At 39.1% G+C, this 7,813-nt stretch overlaps 1 protein-coding gene across 2 annotated transcripts in view; it reads right to left on the bottom strand.

Moving 5' to 3' along the window:
• Positions 1-518: 518 nt before the first annotated feature.
• The window catches only part of NAALAD2 (N-acetylated alpha-linked acidic dipeptidase 2), a 111,480-nt gene continuing 104,185 nt past the window's right edge, over positions 519-7,813 (bottom strand). The window contains exons 20-22 of one of the 2 annotated variants that reach the window (XR_016219430.1): positions 4,951-5,088; positions 1,653-1,716; positions 519-927 (exon numbers count right to left, since the gene is read on the bottom strand). The gene's annotated coding sequence lies outside the window, so the exon portion shown is untranslated. The remainder of the gene's footprint in view (positions 928-1,652; positions 1,717-4,950; positions 5,089-7,813) is intronic. The other variant, XR_016219429.1, reaches the window with a different exon arrangement.

Raw genomic sequence — 7,813 nt, 5'->3', positions numbered from 1 at the left:
GTCACGGCACCATTATGTCGCTCCCCCTCTTCGTGGAGGAACGACACAGGACCCTGCGCTGTTCTTTTGTCTGCTCGGCCCTTCCTGGGTTTGCTGCTGGTTCTTCCCGGGTTGGCTACCGCCCCTTCCACCTCCGTGGAAGGGCGGTTCCCCCTAGCCACTTTCCCCGCTTCCGCGGGGGAGCGGCACACCGCCGGCCAGCTCTCTCAGGGGCTGCACAGGTGTTCCTCATAGATGTTCCTGGTGCATGTTGTCTCTCTCCTCCTTTATAGTCCTCTTCCACCGATCCCAACTCTGCTACCCACACGCCGAGTACGCTGCTCTCCTCCAATCAGGAGCAGCTCCTGCAGCTTGTCAAGTTGGTGAGAGGCAGCTGGGTAGAAGCTGTTTCCTCCTCTCCCAGCGCCATATTGTGGGAGAGCAGATGCACAGAATAAGTCTTAATTCCAGTAACTTAGTCTAGTCTGAGTTGCTCCCCACAGAGTGCAAATAGAATAAAAGACACAAGTCAATCCATATCAGAGTGTCTACATTCAAGTCTTTATTTTTTAAAGATTAATTTATTTTATTTTAAAGAATTACAGAGAGAGAGGAAAAGACAGAGAGAGAGAGATCTATTTGCTGGTTCACTCCCCCAAATAGCCACAACAACCATGGCTGGGTCAGGCTGAAACCAGGAGACAAGAGCTTCCTCTGAGTTTCCACGTGAATGCAGAGGCCCAAGCACTTGGTCCATCCTTTATTGTTCTTGCAGGCACATTAGTAGGGAGCTGAATCAGAAGTGGAACAGCCAGGATGGGACTTGAACTAGTGCCCATATGGGATGCTGACACTATAGATGGTGGCTTAGTCCACTGTGCCATAGCATTGTCTTCTGCATTCAAGTCTGTGTCCATTCCTGATTCCGGCTTCCTGCTCATGCACACCCTGGAAAACAGAAGGTGATAGGTCATGAAGTAGGGTCTCAGCCATCCATGAAGGAAACCTGTATTGAGATTCCAGGTCATGGCTTGGCCTGGCCCAGCCCCAACCATTTCAGGCATCAGAAGAGTGAACAAACAGATGAGGGCTCTCCTTACTATTGAATTAAAAAAATTATGAAGAATTCAGCTATCACACAATTATTTCAAGCCAAAAGTTTTCTTTGCTTTAAAAGAATCAGTATTATTTACATGTTCAAAAGTAATTTATTTTTAACATGACATTTATTCATTACATCAAATTAATATTGTTATGACGTTTATTTTTTGTAGTTTTGCTTATACAAATATTTAACAGCATAAAAAATTATAACTACTTCTGTATTTTTACTTATTTATGTAACTCTATAGTATAGGTGGCTTAAATAAACATTAGGGATATAACACAGTATTTTCTCATTAAAATGGTACTAAACTATAGTCAAATGAGAGACATTAAATAAAATCACAACAAAACAATTAGAATATTAGACACTGTATTATCAGAAGAAATTCAGTAGTATTTCCTAAATATCCTATACTTTCTTGATAATGAGATTTTGCTTCATTATTACTCTTTTTTTTTTTTTTAGAAAAGAAGTTGACACACTGCAGCCTAGGGACCAAATATTATTTAGTGTATGCTTGTTTCGTTGACAGATGACTCAGTTTATTATGGTTACATGAACCTACCTTTCCGCTTTAGGCTCCAACAAAGCATACAGCTGTCACATCCACCTCAATAACAGCTGGGCCCCTAGGAAACCAAGAAGACAAACCACAAAGTAAAAAAAAAAAAATGAGAAAAGCCAAGGTCACACACCTCCCAAACAAGGAAAGAAATTACAAGAAGGACTCAGCCACAGTACACAGTGCTCCCTTGATGATAGCCACAGTACACAGTGCTCCCTTGATGATAGCCAAATGCCGAAGCCTCTGGCTTCTAGAGTTACTTAACAGTTGAAGGATAGGAAGCAGCCAGCAGAGCTGTGAGCAGGCTTCAATCTCTACAGGGTCATGGGGTATCATTCACCACATGAAGGGACTCTAGAAGGTTAGAGATGCTCAAACCCAGCCAGATCAGGGACCTGAGATCCTGGACAAAACTTGGGCTCTGGCAGCTTTGGCCTTATCTTCCAGCTCATCTAGGAAAGGCTCCCAAGACAACGAGTACAAGGTATAACTGTAACTGTACATAGCTAACACCAGAGACTCGACACCCAGGCCATTCACGGTGTTCTGGGTCTACTGTTGTGCCACAGTCTCCTGCACTGGACAAGCTGCACCTGCTCCATGAAATGCACTTGCTCAGGATACATTTTATCCAGAGTCAGGTCAATGCACTGAGTAAATGCAAACTTTTCACTTAGCATTGTGAAGGTCACTGGCACTGGCTCCAGACCATGTTACTGCTCTACCCTTCTTAGTTTACAACATGCTTTTGGAAGTAAAGCATAATTGGAATGCAGACACTTCCGGGGCTACTTTCACAGGACAACAACCGAGCTGAATATGCGTGACAGACCACAATGCTAAGAATACTTACTATCTGAACATACATGGAAAATGTTTGCTGATCCCTACTCTAGAATTCTTCTTTCTTTCCGTAGTAAAAGATATACTTAAAAATTATGTTCACATAGATCAATACAGCAGAATAAATGAAAGAAACTAGACCACACAAATTTGTCCAACTGACTTTTGGGGTAGGATTTGACTCAAGGTAAAAAAGAGAGCTTTGCAACAAGTGGTAGTGGAACCATTGGACACATATAGGCAGAGAGACAGAGACACAGAGAGAGAGAGCGAACCTCTATAACTTATATTTTATACCAAAAAATAATCCAAAATGAGTTATAAATCTAACTGTAAAACATAAAATTGTGGGGCCGGCATGGTACAACGGGTTAATGCCGTGGCCTGAAGCACTGACATCCCATATGGGGGCTGGTTCGAGATCCAGCTGCTCCATCTCTGATCTAGCACTCTGCTATGGCCTGGGAAAGCAGTAGAAAATGGCCCAAGCCCTTGAGCCCCTGTACCCGCGCAGGATACCTGGAAGATGGCCTAAGACCTTGGGCCCCTGCACCCACGTGTGAGACCTAGAGGAAAAATCTCCTGGCTCCTGGCTTAAGATGGGCCCAGCTCCAGCTGTTGCAGCCATTTGCAAAGGGAGTGAGCCAGTGAATGGAAGACCTTTCTGTCTTTCCATCTCTCCATCTGCAACTCTGCCTCTTAAATAAATAAATAAACAAAAAGCAAAAAAAGCCATTGTAGAATAGTTTGGCAGGGTTTTTTTTTTGTAAAAAAAATCAACCTTTAATTACCATATAACCTAGAAATTGCTGGCTGTGGGACTGTCATATATTTTCTTGATTGTGCTAAATAATGTTCCTTCTGTAATCAATTTGCTTAAGGTTTTTATTGTGAAAGGATATTATATTTTATCAAATGTTTTCTCTGCATCTATTGCTGTTTTAAAAATGAGGACATAATATTCAACACTATCATCTATTGTAAACAAAATGGCAGGAAATTATAAACAGATTAAGAACATGCTAAAACTAAAAAAAAAAAAAAAGCCTACTAATCCAATATATTTAACCACAGATTAACAGGTAAAATCTATATAACCAGTGTAATTTAGTTAATTATATTCATTTTATGATAAAAACTAGAAAAAAGTTGCAATAATGTATGTAGTAAATATAACTGCATTCTTCAGAATCCATTGTGCATGTCATGCTATGATAGCATGAATTTGATTTATTTCAGAGTTATATCAGCAATTCTATTTGGAGTTGTGATTAAATGCAAGCCTGTTTTTTTCTTACCAGTGATGAAGATTATTATTAAGCACCCCTTAAATTCATTACAATAGCTAATGTGCTTTATGCTTTGAGGTTTAAATTGAACCTTATAAAGGCTCTCCCTCAAATGGTTAATTGAGAAGAAAGATTAGAGGTCATTAATAAAGTTACTGTGATAGCTTTGGGAAGAGCACTCTCAGTGGCTCTTCTTCATTCACTTATCTGTCTGCATGTTTTATTTTTTGCTGCTTCTCCCTTCTCCTACATTTCCACTTTCCCTATTTTACCTGATTATCCATTGTCTCCTCCCTATCCATCCTTTTCATTTTTGTACTTACAGCTTTTCGAGACTTAAAATCTGTCTAATCTTTTTCTGATTTACAAATATTTGATTTTTCTTGCTAAGGGTATGAGCCCATCAAGTGTGTGAAGAAGCTAAGCTAGAGAAGAGTGGCAAAGAGTAGATAATTTTGTAAGGAGGCAGAGAAGATTGGGATTTTGATTTTGGTCCTAAAAAGGTTACAGTTGCATTAGGGATCTAAATATCTGGATTTGAATGGAATCCTGGGAATAGATGTTTAAGGACTGAATTTGGAAGGAAGATTAAAAGAATAGGTGTTAAATGTAGGATGTAAGATAAAAAAAAGGAAAACAATTCTCTATTAGTTTTAATGAGAAAAACTCCATATTTCTCTAGACAAAACATTAATTTCAATAACAAGTAAATTTAAAGAATATATATTTTAGTGCATTTGCAATGACTGTGCATTCAAAATTGAACACCTAATTCTTTTTTTCATTTTTTTCTTTTTTTTTATTTAGTAAATAAAAATTTCCAAAGTACAGTTGATGGATTACATTGGCTTTCCCCCCCACATAATTTCCCTCCCACTTGCACCCCTCCCAGCTTCCGCTCCCTCTCCCATTCCATTCACATCAAGATTCATTTTTAATTATCTTTATATACAGAAGATCGATTCAGTATATATTAAGCAAAGATTCATCAGTTTGCACCCACACAGAAACACAAAGTGTAAAAATACTGTTTCAGTACTAGTTATAGCATTACTTCACATTGGACAACACATTAAGGACAGATCCCACATGAGAAGTAAGTACACAGAGACTCCTGTTGTTCACTTAACAGTTTGACACTCTTGTTTATGGCGTCAGTAATCTACCTAGGCTCTAGTCATGAGTTGCCAAGGCTATGCAAGCCTTTTGGGTTCGCCAACTTCAATCTTATTCCGACAGGGTCATAGTCAAAGTGGAAGTTCTCTTCTCCCTTCAGATAAAGGTATCTCCTTCTTTGAATAGTACTAGAACAAAAAAAAATACTAAAATGGATAAAGTATTACATTGTATATCAACAGTCAGGACAAGAGCTGATCAAATCACTGTTTCTCATAGTGTACATTTCATTTCAACAGGTGCTCAGTTAGTTGTCGCCAATCAGGGAGAACATATGATATTTGTCCCTTTGGGACTGGCTTAATTCACTCTGCATAATATTTTCCAGATTCCTCCATCTTGTTGCAAATGACCGGGTTTCATTGCTTTTGACTGCTGTATAGTATTCTATAGAGTACATTCCCGTAATTATTTTATCCAGTCTACTGTTGATGGGCATTTGGGTTGGTTCCAGGTCTTAGCTATTGTGCATTGAGCTGCAATAAACATTAATGTGCAGACAGCTTTTTTGTTTGCCAATTTAATTTCCTTTGGGTAAATTCCAAGGAGTGATATGGCTGGGTCGAACGGTAGGGTTATATTCAGGCTTCTGAGGAATCTCCAGACTGACTTCCATAGTGGCTTAACCAATTTGCATTCCCACCTACAGTGGGTTAGTGTCCCTTTTTCCCCACATCCTCGCCAGCATCTATTGTTGGTAGATTTCTGAATGTGAGCCATTCTAACTGGGATGAGGTGAAACCTCAATGTGGTTTTGATTTGCATTTCCCTGATTGCTAGTGATCTTGAACATTTTTTCATGTGTCTGTTGGCCATTTGGATTTCCTCTTTTGAAAAATGTCTTTTGAGGTCCTTGGCCCATCTCTTAAAAGGATTGTTGGTTTTGATGTTGTGGAGTTTCTTATTTCTTTGTAGATTCTGGTTATCAACCCTTTATTTGTTGCATAGTTTGCAAATATTTTTTCCCATTCTGTCGGTTGCCTCTTCCCTTTCCTGACTGTAGCTTTTGAAGTACAGAAACTTCTCAATTTGATGCAATCCCAAATGTTAATTTTGGCCTTGACTGCCTGTGCTTCTGGGGTTTTTTCCAAGAAGCCTTTGCCAGGACCTATATCTTGCAGGGTTTTTCCACTGCTCTCTAATAATTTGATGGTGTCAGGTCGTAGATTTAAGTCTTTAATCCATGTTGAGTGAATTTTTGTGTAAGGTGAAAGGTAGGGGTCTTGCTTCATGATTCTGCATGTGGAAATCCAATTTTCCCTGCACCATTTATTGAATAGACTGTCCTTACTCCAGGGATTGGTTTTGGATTCCTTGATCAAATATAAGTTGTCTGTAGATGTTTGGATTGATTTCTGGTGTTTCTATTCTGTTCCATTGGTCTATCTATCCATCTGTTTCTGTACCAGTACCATGCTGTTTTGATAACAACTGCCCTGTAGTATGTCCTGAAGTCTGGTATTGTGATGCCTCCTGCTTTGTTTTGTTGTACAAGATTGCTTTAGCTATTCGAGGTCTCCTGTGTCTCCATATGAATTTCAGCACCATTTTTTCCAGATCTGAGAAGAAGGTCTTTGGTATCTAGATTGGTATTGCATTGAATGTATAAATTGCTTTTGGGAGAATGGACATTTTGATGATATTGATTCTTCCAATTCTTGAGCATGGAAGATTTTTCCATTTTTTGGTATCCTCTTCTATTTCTTTCTTTAAGGTTTTGTAATTTTCATCATAGAGATCTTTAACGTCCTTGGTTAAGTTTATTCTAAGGTATTTGATTGTTTTTGTAGCTATTGTGCATGGGATTGATCTTAGAAGTTCTTCGTCAGCCATGGTATTGCCTGTGTATACAAAGGCTGCTGATTTTTGTGCATTGATTGTATACCCTGCTACTTTGCCAAACTCTTCTATGAGTTCCAATAGTCTCTTAGCAGAGTTCTTTGGGTCCCCTAAGTAATCATATCATCTGCAAAGAGGGATAGTTTGACTTCTTCCTTCCCAATTTGTATTCCTTTGATTTCTTTTTTTTGCCTAATAGCTCTGGCTAAATCTTCCAGAATTATATTGAATAACAGTGGTGAGAGTGGGCATCCCTGTCTGGTACCAGAACTCAGTGGAAATGCTTCCAACTTTTCCCCATTCAATAGGATGTTGGCCGTGGGTTTTTCATAAATTGCTTTGATTGTATTGAGGAATGTTCCTTCCATATCTAGTTTGCTTAGAGTTTTCCTCATGAAAGGTGTTGTATTTTATCAAATGCTGTCTCTGCATCTGTTGAGATAATCATATGGTGTTTCTTCTGCAGTCTGATAATGTGGTGTATCACATTGATTGTTTTGCGAACACTGAACCATCCCTGCATACCAGGGGTAAATCCCACTTGGTCTGGATGGATGAGCTTTCTGATGTGTTGTTGCATTCTGTTGGCCAGAATTTTATTGAGGATTTTTGCATCTATCTTCTTCAGGGATATTGGTCTGTAATTCTCTTTCAATGCTGCATCTTTTTCTGACTTGGGAATTAAGGTGATGCTGGCTTCATAGAAAGAATTTGGGAGGATTCCCTCTTTTTCGATTGTTCTGAATAGTTTGAGAAGAATTGGAGTTAGTTCTTCTTTAAATGTCTGGTAGAATTCAGCAGTGAATCCATCTGGTCCTGGGCTTTTCTTTGTTGGGAGGGCCTTTATTACTGTTTCAATTTCGGTCTCAGTTATGGATCTGTTTAGGTTTTTTATGTCTTCATGGTTCAATTTAGGTAGGCTGCATGTGTCCAGGAATCTATCCATTTCTGATAGGTCTCCCTGTTTGCTGGCACACAAGTCCTTGTAGTAATTTTTGATGATTCTTTTTATTT

Source organism: Oryctolagus cuniculus, chromosome 1, assembly GCF_051225735.1.
Source record: "Oryctolagus cuniculus isolate XC-2025 breed Fujian yellow rabbit chromosome 1, ASM5122573v1, whole genome shotgun sequence".
NCBI classification, from domain to species: Eukaryota; Metazoa; Chordata; class Mammalia; order Lagomorpha; family Leporidae; genus Oryctolagus; species Oryctolagus cuniculus.
Note: the sequence above shows the minus strand (reverse complement) of the source record. Positions and strands in the feature narration are given on the sequence as shown.